Here is an 18,585-nt window from a genome sequence, read left to right as displayed (position 1 = left end):
GCAGCCGAAGGCAGCGGCATTGCGCCGGTTAACTCCCATCTCATGCACCACTTCCTCCTCCTTCCATAGGCCGAGGAGGCCCCACAGCTCCCACCCCGTCCAGGAAGGGGACTTTTTTTTCTCCCCCAGAAGCCCTGCGGGGGCTTGGGGGCGGGGGGGCCATGGGGCTCCCAGGGGGCTGGCTGCTGGCCATGCTGCAGCACTGGAGCATGGGGCTGGAGCACATGCAAAGGCTGATCCCAGCATGCTCTCAGCTTCCTGTCACGGGTTTCCTGTGGGCGTGCAGCTTTAAGGCAGCCGGACTCAGGGACCACAGAGCCCTATTCCTGCCAACTGGAGTGGCCCCACACTCCAGCTGACCAGTGCCAGTGCAGACCTGTATTTCAAAAAAGCGGACTGTGGAGCATCTACACGTGTACTCTTTTGATTTAGTATTTCGAAAGGGGATGATCTTTCTGATATGGGATTGGGATTCAGATTTCAATGTCTGCGCCCCATTCCTTCGATTTCCTTTCAAAAGACGGTGTTAATGTGTGGACGCTCCTCCCACTCTTTCGAAAGAGGACCGCTTATTTCAATGTTTTGTAGACACAGCTTCTGTGAATATATGTTTAATCATGCCAAACATTAATCTGATACACGTACGCATTCCCAACTATCCTTTAAAAACAGAGACTCCAAGAGGCTGTCAAACTCAACTGTTCGCTTTCAGCAGTGGTCCCTGTTGGAAGGATACAGAGCAACATCACCCTTGGGCAAGGTCCTAGAAGCACTGTGCCTTAGTGAGACATTTCTTGAATAGGTGGCCAGTAAGAGGAATGAGGAGGGGGGACATTCAAGCTGACTACCTGTTCTAGTCCAGAGCAGTCCTGCCAAGGACTATACCTCTTGCAGCTCCTGTCTGGATGTATAAATCAAAAACTTCTTGCTTTCTCTCTCCACTTGCACACCTGTGTAAGAACTGGCCACAACTCAGACCAATATTTTGTAGCTGTTGTGCAGCAGTGCTGTTTCTTTGCTTTTATCATGAGCTTTAAGAAAATAATAACTGGTATATTCTGGGTGTGTACAGAAGCTGCAGCTGTGCACAGTCAGAAAACTAGCACTGCACAGTGAGGATGTATAGTGTGTCATGAAAAGCTGCTAGTTTTCTGGATTTATAATCATAAGGCTTATGCTCTTACTGAGGGTGAAAAGCCCCCATTTACAGGCTTAGTGGTTAATCACTGTTGCTATAACACAGTGATATTTAGAAAAGAAGTCTTCTAATAGATTGTTTCATAAATGAGTGAAATCAAGGAATAAAAAAAAAAAATCACCAACTTTTAATGGACTTCACCGGACTAAAATATGGGGTAGATTCTCATTTTGGATAAATTATCACAATTATATATATTATTTTTGTTGCGTCTGTCCATTTGCTGTTCAGGCAAGGTTCTACCATGTTCCCACCTCCCACACTGTGCCAGCCCCAGCCCCTTTCCTGGCCTGCGTGGGGCCTAGCCCAATGCCCCCAACAAAGCACCCCCCACACCATGCCAGCACCTCAGTCCCTCCCCTGGCCAACACAGGGCCTAACCTAGCCCCCCAATGGAGCCCCACCGCCCCCTGCACTGTGCCAGCCCCTCCCCACCCAGCATGGGGCCTATCCTAGCTTCACAACAAAGCTCCCCTCCACTCCATGCCAGCCCCAGCCCCTCTTCCAGCCAGCATGGGGTCCAGCCCAGCCCAGCCCAGCCCTCAACAGAGTCTCTCCCCTAGCTAGCACAGGGACCAGCCCAGCCCCCAGTGGAGCTCCTCCCCCAGCCAGCGCAGGGCCTGGCCCATAGACTTTGGATGTGTATTACAAGTTTCCGTCTAAAACTTTCTTCCAGCCCCACTTCTGCTTTCAAGTGGAGCTGCAACAGGGCCTCTCTAGTTCCACTAAATTGTCTTAATTCCATTGAAATCAGTGGAGCCAGGATAGTGTATTTCAGCTGAGGATCTGCCCCATAGTACCCTCATCTCAGGCATTGTCTACACTTGCAATTGATCAACAAAATGGGTGCTTAACCTTCCCCCCCCCCACCCCAAACGAGAAACGTTTTGCTGTGGCCAGTGTAAGTGTGAATGCTGGAACGCTCTTCTGCCCACAAAGCACAGTAGAAATATTTTGTCCACAACAGTGTGGACAAACAGGGCTGTGTTGACACAACGTTGTCGCTAAAAGCTGCATAGCGTAGACAGAGCCCTAGGCTAGGTGATTAGATTAGCAATATTATCTCTTCCAACTGATTAGTTGGGGAAGTGTTGGAGCACAATGGGCAGGACACCTGACATGCAGGATCTCAGGTTTAAGCTGTCGGCTGACCTCATGGCAGTATATACCACCTATGTAAATAGGTTAATATAGTATTCAATGTGGTGATTTCTGTAATAACAAAATGGAGATGGTATTGCAAAATGGCCTAAACAGGTCATGTGACCTTAGACGAGAGAGCAGAGGCCTCCTCAAAGTGATAAACAAGAACCAGCTATGACCGGAATTTCCTGCCTTTTCTGCTGACCCCTGAAAACCACCTCAGAACTTTCCTGCCCCTGAGGCTTTATAAGTCCGGATGCTGCCTCAGAGGGCTGCTGTCCACTGAGCGGCAGCATGCGTGCGGGTTACCAGCTAGGAAGAGGACATCCCATCCACTGCTTACCACCTTTCCTGTCATCTGCCTGCGATCCTCTTCAGGGTTCCAGCACTACCAACGTGGGACTCCCCAGTATTCCTCCCGGTGGGCTCCAAATCAGCCTGAAGATAGATGGCCCTGGGCAACGATCCTTCGATCCTGCCAGCTCCAGTCCAACTAAGGGGTGAAATAACCATAATTTGGGATATAACTTACCAGTTTATTTTCACATGTAATCCAGTTGGGATTTTAGTGGTTTATACTGTTCACTTCCATCTATTAGTTAAGAGTTATTAGTGTGCGACAGGTTTTCCCCCATTTTTCCCTCTTACTGTAATAAATCCCTTAATAAAATTTACCTTGTTTATACCTTAACCTCAGTATATTTTTTCGTTCCTTTTTGGGCCAATACTCACCGGTGATTGATACCAAGGGAGGGGTCGGATTTGTTCTTCTGAAGGGGATTATACACACCTTGTTATCCAAAGCCCCAAGGGTGACAAAGCCACTCTTCATTTGTTGATTGTATAATTAACACTTCATCTCTTTAAAAACATCTCACCCACATGTCTGAGACCTCACACTCTCTGTGAGAGAGAAAGTGAGCAAAATATTCCCCCAGTAAAGAAACTGGCTCAATTGCATCTGTATTGTGGCAAAGCTGCTGATATCCACCTATGTGTAGGTAAAAAAGCTGGTAGTGTAAACATAGCCTGCTCCCTAACTCCAATCCCTAGCGTGATGGAATTAGTTTGCAAGGACAGCTTCCCATCAGGCCAAATATCGATCCCATTCACAACTCCCAGGGCACTTAGCGACCCTTTCAGGACATACTCTTCAGTTCATGGGTGCTTATCTAACTCCCAGCGCTTGAGCTAGACAGAATGCAAGCCTTCTGGTGAGTGGGAGAATGGGAAAGAGGAGACGCTACCAAGGGCTTGTCTGAACAGAGTAACATTTGTTGATAGAGTCGGGTTACCATATTTGATCTTTGAAAAACGAGGACACCCTGCTCTGTTTGAGGCATAAGGGATTGGCAACAGAGGGGGACTTCACTGGCGGGGGCACAGCCACATGGCCTCTGCAGTGCCTGCACCCACTTCTGCCGATGCTGAAATCTTACAGGACTATGGAAATGAGCTTCAGGAGTATGCAAACTAGACAGGGGAACACCGATTTCACAAGTGGCATATTGTGCAGGGAGGTACATGGAGCTGTACACCTAAGTAAAGGTGAGAGTGAATATCAATAATTTAAGGATAGAAGATATTACAGAAATGATTTTTACAGCTAAGTTAGGTTTTTCATTATTTGCCTTATGACATGTCATAATATCAATAATGAAAATATACTGTACTATTTTAGTTATAATGTTTTGGATGTATGCAGTGCCTTGCATCTGATATTTTCTAAGTAGTTTTCAAACAGCCATTGCAGCCAGGCCCACCAACTGGGGAAAAGGGTGACTTCCCACGAGCACGGAGATGGGGGTGGGCCAGCCAACATCACAGCTACTGTGGCCCTGCTGACAGCTGGAGCCCTGGGCCCTTTAAATTACCGCCAGAGCACCATACAGCAGACTCAGAGTGGCTGCAAGGCCTGGGTGGGCATCCTGTGCTCTGGGCAGCACAGAAAGCTAGCTGCCCCTGGCTTTGGCCCAAGGTCCTGCCCTTTCTGGGAGTACAGAGTGGCTGCCCCATACACCTTTTCCAAGTGTCTGCAGAGGCTGTCATCTCCCTGTCTACACCATTCCTTCAAGACCAGTGAATATTGCCTTTCTAGATTTGCAGATGAGGTAGAATAACAATGTGGCACCCTCTCCTGGCACAAAGATAAGCTCTACATTAGGCATTAAAGTGGATTCAAGAATTCTGGCTAGAGCAATTGCGTAGCTAGGATTGACTTATCTACAAGTGACTTTCTCAGTCGTCCTTGCAGAGAGAAGTCAACAGGAGAATTTCTCCCATCAACCTCCCTTATTCCTCACGATATTGAGTACAGGGGTTTGACCCCCGATAGTTTGATTCTGTGCATCCCTACCAGGCACATGAAATTGAACCCCAGAAGACTGACCCACTTGGGGTCAATCTACCATGTAATGTAGACATACCCTGAACTCTAGCCTATACAATGCTCTCTTTCTAACCTTCCACTGCTGCAACTCTCGGGCCACTCCCAGAATTGCAGTACAGCTGCTTTGTAACTCAGCTCTCTGGGCAGGTCACACTGTGATTTCTCCTTCCATGGGATGGGGGCGGTGAGAGAGACAGAGACAGAGAGATGGATGTATTTCAGAGTCACTGCACCAGCAGCATCAGGTAGGCCTCATGCCTTCTGCATTATGACAATCCTGCAGTACCACAGGTAATGCTCTCCTTCAGTGCCCTAAGAAACACCACTCTACACTGGATGGGATGGGAAGCCCAGGCCCACTCTGCTCTGGGTTTCAATCCAAAGCCACACAGTGAACAGTTAAGTTCAGGCTCTTCACCTATCTTATTGCTCACCTCAATGGATTAATTCCTACTGTGCTTCTTTAAACTTCTTCACCAGTGACTCCACTGGTGACCCATGGCTGTAGCACCCCTGGAAAAAATCAGCAGGTGCTTAGTACCCCTGGCAACTTACCCTTTCCCTCCATACTTTATGCCAGCTAGTGGCCCCACTGATCACCTTCTTCCCCACCCTCCCAGCACTTTCTGTAAACTGCAGAATAGCTGCTCTGCAGCATGGGAGAGGCACAGCCCTCTGATTTCCCCTTTTTCAGGAGGGGGCAGGGACCTGGGGCAGAGTAGGAGTTGGGGGCTTGGAGGAAAGGCTAGAGTGGGGGCTGGTTTGGGACACAGTCTCTAGCATCTCCTGAGCAGAGAGGAAGTCAGCACATATATTTACCAGCATTCCTAGTTAGCACCCTCTCTTTCAGGCCTACTAGGTAAATTCTTCCTCATGTGTTCCCCTCCTTTTTCTCAGGGGGAGCAACTGCAGACTTTATTCATGCTACTTGCCAGCCTCCTGGCTTTACTGAATTCCTGCCTGTTTGCTTACCAGTGATCATCTTTCTAATTAGAGCCCTCCAGAGAACCTAAACGTCTCTTCTTTTTAATTGTCTGATTGGGTCCAGTTGGCCTAATTCGATTTGTTGGCTGGTAGAGGATGTTTAGACCATCATAGGCAGATGGGGATGCAAGATGAAAGCTGGTTGCAAAGTGGGGAACTAGAAACTGAGCTTCCTATCCCACTTGCTTGTGTTTTTGTTACAGACCATTCTTTCTTGATGTCACAGCTTGTGCCACAGAATATGAACACATTGTAGATTAAGTGGAACAGCCATAGATCTCTGTTACTTTTTACGTTTAGTTTTGAGTTGCCTCTCTTTCTCCTTGCCACAATATCACAAAACCTTTCAATAAAGTGTCATCTTTGGAACAAAAAAATATATGACTGAAAACATCATGCTTTGAATGCACATTCATGATTGCTTTGGTCAGTCATCTAAAACTGGTTGTATTATTCAGAATGGAGGCAAGCCGCAATTACTCTTTCCCTTTTCTAAACAGTGCACAATTGTTAGCCGTCAGGATTCTGCTGTACAAACATATTTAATTTTGCCATAGGATTTCTTTCACTTCAGAGTGCTGGACTTTCCCAACTGTCATATCATTTGTGGTATAACAGTTCAGCTTCTTGTGGCACTCACTTGAATTTCCTCTTTCAGGACAAAGAACAGACTATTCTTGTATCTGCAATCTTCTCATCTTTTAAGACAAAAAGCAGAAAAGATGCAGAAAGCCCAGTAATTCTTATACAAGCACCAAAATAAAAAAATTAAATAAAATTAAAAAAAAAAAGCAAAAAACCACATCATGGTAGAATTAAAGTCCAAAATTGCAGAATCCACGTGAATATTCAAGGGATGAAGGCACACTTACTTTGTAAAGAAAGAGTCTTCCAGTACAGCCTCCTGGTTTTCCTGTTGCATTTAATCCCTGCGTAGACGTAGCAGAAAATTGACATGTTGAAATACATTAAGAGAAAAGCAGTTATTACCCTATTTTCAGATATGGCACTGAAATATAAAATGCATAGTGCCGGTTACCTCTGCACAATACAACAGCAAGGATGCCACTTTGGAAGGGCAAGGGGGGCAGAAGCCACATGTACCAGGACACCACTTGCTCTCCTTTCTATTTCTCTGACTATCAGAGAGCAAGGGTAAAGTGCAAGTACATAGTTCTTTTTAAGGCTTAACTCAATTTGAGCCAAATTCTGCTCTCATGTAATTCCAGTGAAGTGACTGGAGCTGCTCAGGATGTAATTACAGTTGAAGTTGCTTCATTGACTTCACTGGGAATTTTCCTCTGAGTAAATAGTTCAGTATTTGGGCTTTAGGGCTTTATAAATGCACAAAACAGCAGGTTAAATTTAAACAAAATAGCCTTATACAGATTTTGGATACATAAACTTCTCTTATCAAAATGTTTCATGTTTACAACTAAATGATTTATTAAAGGAACATAGAAATTAACTGTAGTCAATGAATTAAACTAATTATTTCAGATCAGCCTGGGAAAATGTTCAAATATGTCTATGTAAAAGTGGATGGAGTTTGAGTTTCTATTCATCTAAGTCTCTTGGGAACAAAAAAAAAAGTCTCCTAATTTACTGGGACTTTCTTTCAAACTCTTAGTAGATCTCATCACTTCCTTCGTTGTATATATTCGTAGCCTAGAAGAGAAAGATAAGTTTTCCTGCTTTTTCAACTCCCGATAGATTTCTGAATTTTAAATTTCTTAGTTCAAATAAAGAGAATATTCCTTCTGTGCTCACTGAAGAGGCTACTGCTGTCTGAAAATAGTTTAGCTCTTCAACAAACTCTGGTTCCAGTGTGCTTAGCTAGTAAGTGCCTCCTGTTCAGGCTTTTGTTAACATATCATCAACAAACAAGTCCTGCTTGAATGATTCATCTCCAGCTCTGATATTATGGTTGGCCAGACTGATGGGTGATTATTAGATGCCCGTGTCATAGTAGCAGCATCTTCTTCAGTAGTTAAGCATCTATCTTGGTTCTTTGGGTTAAGAATGTTGGAAAGAAAATGGTTGAGTGCTTGATCAATCTACTTCTTCACTGGCTTCAAATTAGCTTTGCTTCAGGGTATTTGTTTCTTCAACATCATAAGAAGAGCCATAATGAGTCAGACCAAAGTTTAGGCTAGGAACACCATTCCTGCCCCCCTCCCCAGTTCATTGACATAGATGGACCTATTCTCCACAAACGTACTTATTTATATTTTATATACTCTTGGCCTTCCACAATACCTGCTGACAAAGGGTTCCATAGGTTGATTATGTCTTGTGTGCAGAAATGTCTCCTGGAGTGCTTTCCACATTTCAACAGCATTGGCAGTGTAGCAGCAGTCTTTCTGCAGTTTGCCCAAGGCTGTGGAACTAGTTTTCAGTATATCACTGTATCATCTACATTTCTCTCGAGACCAATGTTGACTGCTTTGGCTGCGAGAGTTCCCTCTACTTTTGTCACAATTTTCTTCACAAATTGTCATCGGGATATGCTAGTTCGTAATTACAAACCTAAAACAGTCAACCAGTGAATTCCATTATATAGCTTGGGGGAGAATTAGTTTGGATTTGTGTATAAGCTGTGCCAAGGGTAACGTGTATTGGGGGTGGGAGAAGCATAGCAAGACATATGGCCCCCAGTAATGAGTCTGGGAGGGACAAGGGGCCAGAGTCAGCAGGACCAGAGTCCCTGGGTAGCTGTGCAGATGAGCAGGGGTATCTGGCACCTGCAACAGGGGTCAGACTCCCTGCACTCACCAGCAGCAGCAAGGAAAATGGAACAATATGGCCCCAGCGTGCTCTGCTCCCTGGCTGTATCATTTGGAGGTGGAGTGTGGATGGCCCCACATTCACTGGTGGGGAGCAGAGCAAGCTGGACTGCATTGGTCCACTTCTGTCACAGCTGCCAGTGAGTTGGGGTTGGGGGGATCAGACTCCTGTTGCTGGCGCTCGTCTCCTGGTAGTTCAGTCAGTAGTTCCCTGGGCAGCATCAGCTGGGGGAAGAGGTGGGCTGGGAGCAGAGAAAGGACAGGGAAGAGGAGGTGTGAAGGCGGAGCAAGGGTTAGGAGCAGGAGGAATGGGGTGGGACAGGCAGGTCTTGTGGGGGGAAGGGGGTTGTCTCAACCCTTCCCTAGGCTGGAAAGGAGTGTCACATGGCCAATGGCCCATGTGCCCCTTCACCAGTCACTCCGGAGCTGTGCCCTGAAAGCTAGAAACCTTGGGCTTTAGTGACTCAGCAAGAAGAGCAACTTCCACATTGTGGAATTTTGCTGATTCAGCTTGTGGCCATGGCCCTAAAACTGGGGGTCTGTTAGAAGTCTCCAACTGACCCTACATTTCAGGAAATCACATAAGCCAACGCCTATACTGTGTAGAGCTTTATATTTTAAGAACTTGCGTTGCACTAAGAAACAAACTGGAAGTCAATGTAGCAGATAGAGCACAAATGTAATATGTCCAGCTTGGGTTGTCTTGCCAAGTAAGTGGACTCCTGTGCTTAGACATTTCAGCGTGATTGGTTTGAACATTATTTAATTTACATGTTGTCTAAGAACCTAGTCCTGTGCAGAAAAGCACATCTTCAAAAAGTGTGCAGCACCAGAAGCAGCCTGCCTTGCTTAGCATTTGTGGTATTAAAAAGCAAGTGCTACATGGTAGCAATTCTGTTCCACAGCATTGTGCAAAACCTGTACACACCATTTCAGTCACTGCCCGTGGCGTAGTGCAAAAGGCTCGGGGTTCTGGATGTGCAAACAGACCCTGACTGTTGCAATTGGAAAAGTGCTGGTGACGAGTGTTGCTTCAGATACAGGGCAAAATAAAATGTGTTAAGCAATAACTGCTGCAGGGTGCAGACTTCACTTTGGGAAAGGAAATGGACTTTTTAAAAAATGTCTGTGTTTAAACTGCTAAAATCTGCATTCCACCTTCTGTTTGCAAATTTGGTGCCAGATTCTTATTTACATTAAAGCTACTTTACACTACTCCATAAGCATTACAGAAGAAGAAGTGAAACTTCCAGAAGTTGATAAAACATTTGTTTTCTTAAATAATTATTTCTTTACTTAGGATTCAGCAAATGCAGAGTAGTTCCTGTTCGCTGAGCTGGCAATATGATGGTTCTGCTTTTGCGGAGTCCGTGATGAAAATGGTAGGTGCCAAAGAGAATACAGTCTAAAGACCCAGTCCTGTGAGGTGCTGCACATCCATTGTGGCAGGAGGAGTTCAAAGTGCTCAGCACATTGCAGAAGCAGGCACTAAATCAGACAACAGTCCGCCGGCTCTTGGCTCCCAGGGGCGATCGTGCAGCGCCACCAAGAGCAGAACTGGGCACGTGGCTACCACCTCGCAGGCTCCCGGCTCCTAGAGGGCGCAGGGCGGACCGCTGCTCGCGGCGGAAACTTGCGCAAGAGCGAAAAACCAAGGCCCAAGCCCCCACCCAGACGCCCGGCCCAGCCTCCGGCAGAGGAACTTCCCATCTCCGCAGCCGGGGCTGAGCCACGCACCGCCTCTCCCGCCCCGCGGCGCTGCGCTGCACGGCATGGGGCGGCCGCCGGCAGCAGGCAGCTAGAGGCGCCGCGGAGCCATGGGCAGGCGAGCGCTGCCCCTGCCCCTGCCCCTGCCCCTGCCCCTGCCGCTGGCCCTGGCGGGGGCCGTGCTGGCGGCGTGCCAGCCGAGCTTCCGACTGACGGTACCCATCGACAACCTGGCGGCCACCGGGGACAGCCTGCTGGTGGCGGGCGGCAGCTGCCTCTACCAGCTGCACCCGCAGCGCCTCACCCAGCTGAGGCTGGAGGAGACGCAGAACTGCACGAAGCCGGAGGGCGCCCACAACAAGCTGCTGCTGCCCGACCTGCGCGAGGGCCTCCTGCTCACCGGCTGGACCACGCATGGCGGCAGCTGCCAGGTGCGGTGGCTGTCCAACCTGAGCGTGGCGGCCACCGAGAAGGAGGTGGTGAGCTGCCTGCCGCACGGCTCCACGGCCGGGCTGCCCTTCTCGAGGCCGAACGACAAGCATCGCTACCTGGCGCTGGCCGCTACCTACTGGCTGCCCGGCCAGTCGCTCGGCTGCACGCCCACCGCCTCGGACGCCGACACGGTGCTCACACTGCGCCGCTTGCGGGACCTGCGCCTCAGCGGCGGGGACGCGGCTGCGCTGAAGCGCCAGAAGGATACGCCGCTGCTCTTCGCTGACCCCTTCCTGTGCGGCGAGTTCCTCTGCTTCCCCTATTACCCCTTCGCCCCCGAGCGCCGCCAGGCGGTGCCGCCGCACCCCCGCGTGGCCCTGCTGCGCGTCCAGTCCGACGACGTCGGCATCCTCGCCGGCGAGCTGCTCCTGGCCTGCGGCGAGCGCGGCACGTTGCTCTCTTCCAGCCTCCTGGAGCCGGCGGCTTTGTGGGCCGGGGTCTTCAGCGCCGAGCAGCCCGGCAGGCGCTGGGACGGCACCGCGCTGTGCCTCTTCGACACTCGGGAGATGGAGAAGCTGGTCAGGAAGAAGACGCAGGCAAACGGCGAGTGCAACCCATTACGGGTCATCAATGAGAAACCCAATTGCGTGAGTCTCCCCTTCGCTTGGCCTATGTTGCTGGCTGCCCCACAGCCCCTGGGCGGCTGGGGATACTGAGCTAGAGCCAGCGCCCCGGAAGCCGGCTCTGAGGTTTTTGAAGCCCCCTGTGTTCCTTGGCCTTGGAGGTAGCTAGTGTCCTTCCCCTGCCGAAGCTGGGGAGAGAGACCAGTTCAGGCAGGGTTGCCAACCCACAGAAATGTCATTTACGAACAAAATGGGAAAAAATATGGGCAGACAAATTTTTTGTGGGCATAATTTTTATACTATATTAAGACGACATACATGGCCAAAAGTGAGAAGTAATCCTTGTCATTCATGCATCACGAGAACAACATGCTGTTTAAAGCACTTTGATTTAGTTAGTAGCATTGCCAGTGTGCTGACTCTAACTAGGCAGGATAATGTAGAGCATAACATCAGGTGGATCACATGATTCACGTTACCTTGCTTGATCCATTGGGCTAAACAAACAAGAAAAACCTCCAATTGCTGTTTTTTGAAATTTTATTGCACTTTTACAAAATTTACAGACACCTAAATTTTTTTATGGACTTTACAGAGATGTCCAATTTTGACTAATTTTTTTTGTACTGTATGTAGATTTACTGATGGTTGGCAGCCCTGTGTTCAGATTACATCTCAAATGAAGGGTGGTCCCTCCACTCAGCTTTCTTTCTCCTCCTGCCACCTCAATGTGCTTCACTCCCATCTCTGGGTCAGTATAAATAGCTATGATGGTTAGTGTTTCACATGTTAGGCACAATCCTGCCATATGCTGGTCTTACACCTGGAATCATTAGAGTGCCCTCACAGATTAATGTGGCCCACTACATTTATGGCTGTTCTGAAGTACGCTGGGACCACCTCTTGTTCACATTATTTATTACTTATTAATGCTAGTGCCTATTGGCCAGGGCTTTCTGGTCCATCAGGCATGTGCCCTGCTCTAATGAATCCACAGGCCAAGGCCAGTGAGACACAGAGACAGCTATTAGGGTTTGTTTAGTCTGGAAAAAAGAAGACTGAAAACCAAATACAGAAAAGGTTGCTATAAGGAAGAGGGGAAATTTGCTTTTTTTTTAACCTCTGATGAAAGGATAAGAAGCAATGGTTTTAAACTGCAGTTAGGACAGTTCAGGGTGGATGTGAGAAAAATTTTCCTAAGTGCCAGGGCACAACAACAGAAGGTGCCAGCTGCTACTTTTCACCATAGAGACCTTGCTTTTTAACAGCATAGTGGCAAACCCTGCCTTCTAACCCAGGCTTGAATTATCCTGGGGGGAGATTCCCTGGTCAGCAACTGCTCTATCACTCCCATGCCTGTCACTTTAACATCAATGGGGTTGGGGATCCACATAAGACTGGAAGGCAGGAGGGACAAACCCTGGCTTGCTATATTTTCTGGTAAACAATGGGGAAAATTGCAGAAAAATGAATGCAGCGTGAAATACTGTTTCTGCAGGGCTCCTGTGCTCTGTGGGAGCTGGCACAGTTTGGGTATTCTGGGGGCTGTGGCCAGTGGAGCAGGGCTGACAAAGGAATGGGAAAAAGAGCACTGATCTCTGGCAGCTCTTCCAACACCATGCATTCTGCAGTTTAACCTGCTGTCCCTTCGCCATTGGGCAGCCTTGTCCAGTGATGGATGGAATATTTTGGAAGTGGCACAAGCAGAGGTTGCTGCCCTAATCACAATTAGGGGAGCACTCAGACCTTTACAAACAAAAGCTGCAATACATGTGTAAAATGTATTAAAAATAGCTGGGCACATCAGATAAGGTTAAAAATCTGTCCCCTTCAACACAGAATTGTATGATTAGGTGGGTGAAATCCTGTGTGTATTGAAATCAGTGACAAAACTTTCCTTGATTTCCATGGAGCCAGGATTTCATCCTGTTTTCAGGTGTCAGTAAGTCACTTTGATTGCTCTGGTTACTGATGGTAGATTTAATTAAAGGAAGTAATCAAAACTCTCTCCTTCCCCAGCCATGGTTATTTAGAAATCAGATGTTTGATTCTGGTCCTTTCAGTGTGTTTACATGACTTTTTTTTAAATCATCAGCGATCCATGGGAAAAGTGAATAATAATAAGCTTCCAAGAGCAATCCAGACACTCCCAAAAAACAAAAAAAAACCCTAAATAAATATTTGGCACAGCTCACATACTAGAAATTCTAAATAATTGTATTTTGTGATTTTTAGGGAAATGGGTCTAAGGCAGTGCAAATACTAGAGTCTATTTATATGGCTATCAACACCATGTCATCTAAGTATCTAAATATGGAAGAGCAGCATTCGTTGTTTTAAGTATAGGTGTGGTTTAGATCACAAGCAAAGTCCCATTATTACAGCAACAACCCCCATCTTTCAAAAGGCGTAACTACTGAAAAAATAGGTTGTGTTAGAGTGTGACCACAAGGAGTTGTGATTAACATCTGCAGTCAGTATAGACAGGGATGGCTTCATTTAGTATGTCACTAACTGGAACTCTAGAGTTAATTGTGACCAGATGATAGTGTTAAACTTCACTTATTCCTGCCTACACTGGCAGTAAAATAATTTTAACATTGTGTGAGATTGTGACTCCTGAATGTTGTTACATCATGACTTAATTGTCATGAAACCAACCTCCAAGGAGACATAATATTCTCTTTATTATAATTAATTGTACCTTATACACATTTGAAGGAAAGACACAAAAACGAATGTGATTCAGTTTTAAAAAATTTTACGTGAAAGGCTATGATAGGTAAATGTAAAATGTGTGTGCTTACTTCATGCCTTCATGCTTCATCTTTCAGATATTTGTACTTGCCTTCTTCTGCCCTTGCCGCGCAAAAAAGGTGGCTCACTTGCATAATGTGATACCCTTTTGAGTCAGAATTGTGAGTGGGTTCAAAATCAGAAAAAATAGCACGTTATCATCCAGTATGGAAAACTTACAAATAACCTGTAAAAATTGAAAGGGCTTTTGGGCATGCAGGAGCACCATATCTGAGCACATCAACTGTGCATCATAGAAGATGAATAGAAATGCAGTAGATAGCGGGAAGTGTGTATGCTTTACATTCCAGAGTTGTTATCTGGGCAATAGTCTTGGCAACATGAATATATTATATTATTACCACTGGCAGGAACTGGAGCTCTGAGCTACTCTTCAGGGTGATGGACTTATCTGAACATAACCCTGCCTTATGTCAGTAACGCTTATACTTAACCAGGATTTGCATTTTTTTTATCTTTATCACATTCTAAACCCGTGATTTAGTATGATCTAGGCCTGTGTGTATAGACGCATCTTGTTGACTTTTTGTAGAGGTTCAGGATGCTACTTTTTGGTACTGTATTGGAGTGCAGCCCTCAGCAAGAGCATGTATTAGTGATGTGCCACAGCTTCATGACAGCAATGTTTTTCTGACTGACTTGTATAGGAATCTCCTACTTGTTTACATTCACATCACTGCTTGCACTTCTTGAATGTTGTCTCTGCCTTGTGATTTGGAAGTGATAAGTAAAGGATCTATATTTCTAGGGGGACATGGACATTGGGTCAATTATGGTCCTACATTTCCTGCTACAAGGGTTTGAGATTCCACCTGAACACTCTGTCCCTGCTTTAGCAAAACACTTAAGCGCGTGTTTAAGTTTAAGCATGCTAGTAATCCTGGTGACTTGAAAGGAACTATTCCTGCTTAAAATTAAGCATAGGCTTTTTATACTTTACTGGACTGAACCTAGAGAGAGTGTGGGTCTGGTTGTGGTTGTTTGGGTGTGTCAGCATGTGTGATTGACACAATATTGCTACTGTGGCCCAAGAAAATTGTTTTTTGTTTTAGCAATGGATTTGCGCATGGCATTCCAAACAAAGTACTTTTAAAAAATCTGTCTCCTCTAACTTTATTTCAAAATACCTGTATATGACTCCAATAGTTACTAGGTCATATGTTCCATTTTTGCTTATAAGACTGGACCAATTATGCTTTGATTTCATACAGTGCAGCTTTCACCTGGCATTTTGTCCTGGGTTGGCACATTTATATCAATATATATACAATTTATCTGATGTGGCACTCCCAGCAACTCCCAAATTTAACTTTGAGGTACGTGAGGGGTCAGAATTATACCTCATTTATTTAGTTTGTAATATTTTTTTCTACTTGCTTTATTCTGATCCAAATTTCTGTTGCCTTGATTTTGGGCATATCAGATTACAGATACTGGTACAGCTGAGATGTGTCATAATGGGCACTGCAATAGAAATTATATGAATATGAGCATATTTTCGTCTTAGATCAATGAATACTTTTCCAAATGTGAAATCACCAAATTCAGTCTGAAATTTCATTTAAGAAGTTTGACTGCACATCAGTGAGCATTCTTTGGAGGTCTGAAATTCTAAAATGGGAGCTCCTTGGCAAAAATACACGAAGAATTCTAGGTACTTGTTCCAATGATCTTGGAAGTCAAAAGGAACCTTTCCTTTCAATGAGCTTTGAGCCTGCCATATGAGAACTAGTGCAATATCAAGCCCTGCTGAGAGAGTATTTTGTGCATAATAGATTAGAAGATATGATTCTGTAAATCGTGAGAGTTTAAATTAGAGATCTTCTGCAGGAGTGGCTTAGGATGTTACCACTCCACTTTAAGAACCTGGACTTGAGGTTAGCAGTCACAAAATAAAAGGATCGAGCACTGTTACAAGAAAAATTCCTGAATGAAAAATTCTGAGTTAAGCATGAGTCTACAAGGTGAAGAGGAACATTTGCCATATTGTATGTTAAGGTGCTTCTGTTATAAAATATTAAGATCTAAATGGCTGCTGAAGGATAAGAGCTTTGGCTGCTTTTAGTTGTGTCATTCATTGCTAGATAATTATAACAGTGTGATCTTGATACTTTTTCCCATATAGTGGTAAGAAATTAGTAGACTGATACTGTAGTATATAGCCCCTAACTGCACAATTAGAAGCCTGGGATGATATTCTTAGCTGGTGTAAATTGGTGCTGCTCAGTTGAAGTAAAAGTATGGAGGTCAATAGAGTTGGACCAAATCCCCACAGCATGTAATTTCATCCATGAATTTACAGCTATGAGGTATTTAAATATTGTTATAACTTGCCCTCAAGGAGTCAAAATCTTTTAAGAAAACACTTAAGGTTTTCAAAATGCTGTTTTGTATTAGTTTTGTAGTAGCCTTGTCATTCAAAGCAGATAGAGCATTATGTTTACCATTTGACAAGAATATAGGCTTCTGTGTCCAATATATGTCATTTGAGATTCTCACAGGTATTTACTAAGGCCATACCAAAGTCATAGTAATGAAAAATGTATCATGAAATCTGGTCTTTTGTGTGCTTTTACCCTATACTACATAGGTTTACCAGGGATGCCAGCATGTGTTACGCTGGGGGTCCTGACCCCAAAAAAGTTTCTGTGGATGTTGCCAAGTTATTTAGGGGAGTGGTTGCACTACTGCCACCCATGCTTCCGCACTGCTGTCTTCAGAGCTGGGCAGCCAGAGAACATCACAGAATTAGGGATGGCAATACCATACCATGTCATCCTTACTTCTGTGCTGCTGCTGGCCTTCAGAGCTGAGCTCCTGGCCAGTAGCCAGAGCTGTCCAGCTGCCCAACTCTGAAGGCAGTGCTGCCATCAGCAGGAGCACAGAAGTAAGGAGAGCAGTACTGCAACCTCCTCTACACTAACCTTGGTACCCTCCTCCACAACTCTGTCACTTTGTCAGTTCTGTGAAGTTACCTTGGCTGAGTTCCCTTTAAGCTGTGCAGCTGAGTGGCTGTGCAGCAGCTTTTCAAGGGTCGTGCAGGCACTGAGAGTCGTGGGAGGGAGAGGTGCCTCTCCCACAGTCAGAGAGCTGCTGCAGCAGGGCAAGGCACATCCCTTTGCCCACCCCCCCAGGTGCTGCCATGGGGAGAGAAGGCTGCAGGGAGTTGTCTCTCCCTGTTGCAGCCCTGGCACAGCCTGCACTACAAATCCCTTATCCCCAGCCCCTCCCCAAAACCTGTACCCGCCAGCAAGAGCTTTTACCTCCTGCATCTGCCCCTCTGTCCCATCCCTGAGCCCACTGCAGAGTCCCATGCTCTGAACCCCATCCCAAAGTCTACACCTCTAGCCAGAGTCCTTAACCCCTGCATTCCAACACTCAGCCCCATCCCAAAGCCCTGTCCCACATGCCCAACCCCTCAGCTCCACGCCTGCCACATATCACCTCCAAATTGGTGCATGTAAAATTCATTCCGCAGATGCATGGGAAAAATTAGAGGCAACATCAGCCTTGAGTCGTTAGGTTTATCAGATGTTTTTGCCAGAGATGTTAATGGTTAACTGGTTAACCTACACAAATAAGGGTATCTGGTAGCAGCTGGAGCAGCCTTGGTCTCCGGCGTGCAATGGGCAAGAAGCGCTCCATCCTGGCCAGAGCAGCCCCAGTCCCTGACATGCCATGGATGGAGGAATGGTTGTAGCTGAAGAGGCCAATCCAGCTTGGGCTGGAGCAGCCTCCCCAGCTGCCCCCCACCTTTAATTAGTTAATCCTTTAAACCTACCCTTTAAATTGGTTAACCACTTAAACAGGATTTTATGTCCCTGATTTTTACTTGAAACATTTGTGAGCAGGTCAGGGAGCTGCTGAAGAAGGGATTAGGTTCCTTGAAATTGTGGAGATCAGAGGATAGTTATATCAGGAGAGGACTGCTCCAAAATTTGTATTCAGTGGAAAAACAATGTTATGGAACTGCACAAATGTTTGCTACTGTAATGTCCAAGTGGGACAGGAAACAGGATCAAGGTTCACAAGTGAAAAGAGAACACCCAACACCAAGGTGGGTTGAAAAATATTTATTTGAGGTAATCAGCACTCAGTACCCCAAAGTAAATTTCCCAACTCTACATGGCAAGAAGTGTGGATCTTAAGTCCTTCAGCAGTCAGGGACCCCGGAATGGCTGCAGACAGCCCCAAGGAAGTCATGTGGTACCAGTGCCTGGTCCAATGAAGTCAAATTTCACTGCTCAGCAGCGTGGGTTTTCATAGGTTCCCTAATTTTCTGAGTCATGATTATATAACTATTCATTCAGTTAGTACCCTGGATTTCCCCTTATCTGTTCATGTGCTGCTTAAGTTACCTTTTCAGGCATTGTTCACATGCCCAGGGCAGCTAGGCTGCTCTCCCAGGGTAACAGCATAGTAAGGGGACTCTGCCTCCACCCCTAGATCTGCATGTACAATATTCTTCTGCATTGGTTCCTTACAGCTACACATTTTGCATAGGCT

The 18,585-nt window shown here is 46.1% G+C and overlaps 1 pseudogene; it reads left to right on the top strand.

Annotated features, from left to right (window-relative positions):
• Positions 1–9,184: 9,184 nt before the first annotated feature.
• LOC142017819 (plexin-C1-like) overlaps positions 9,185–18,585 on the top strand; it is a 55,909-nt pseudogene continuing 46,508 nt past the window's right edge.

This window comes from Carettochelys insculpta, chromosome 1 (genome assembly GCF_033958435.1).
Source record: "Carettochelys insculpta isolate YL-2023 chromosome 1, ASM3395843v1, whole genome shotgun sequence".
Lineage (NCBI taxonomy): Eukaryota > Metazoa > Chordata > Testudines > Carettochelyidae > Carettochelys > Carettochelys insculpta.
This window is presented reverse-complemented; position numbering and strand designations above follow the sequence as displayed.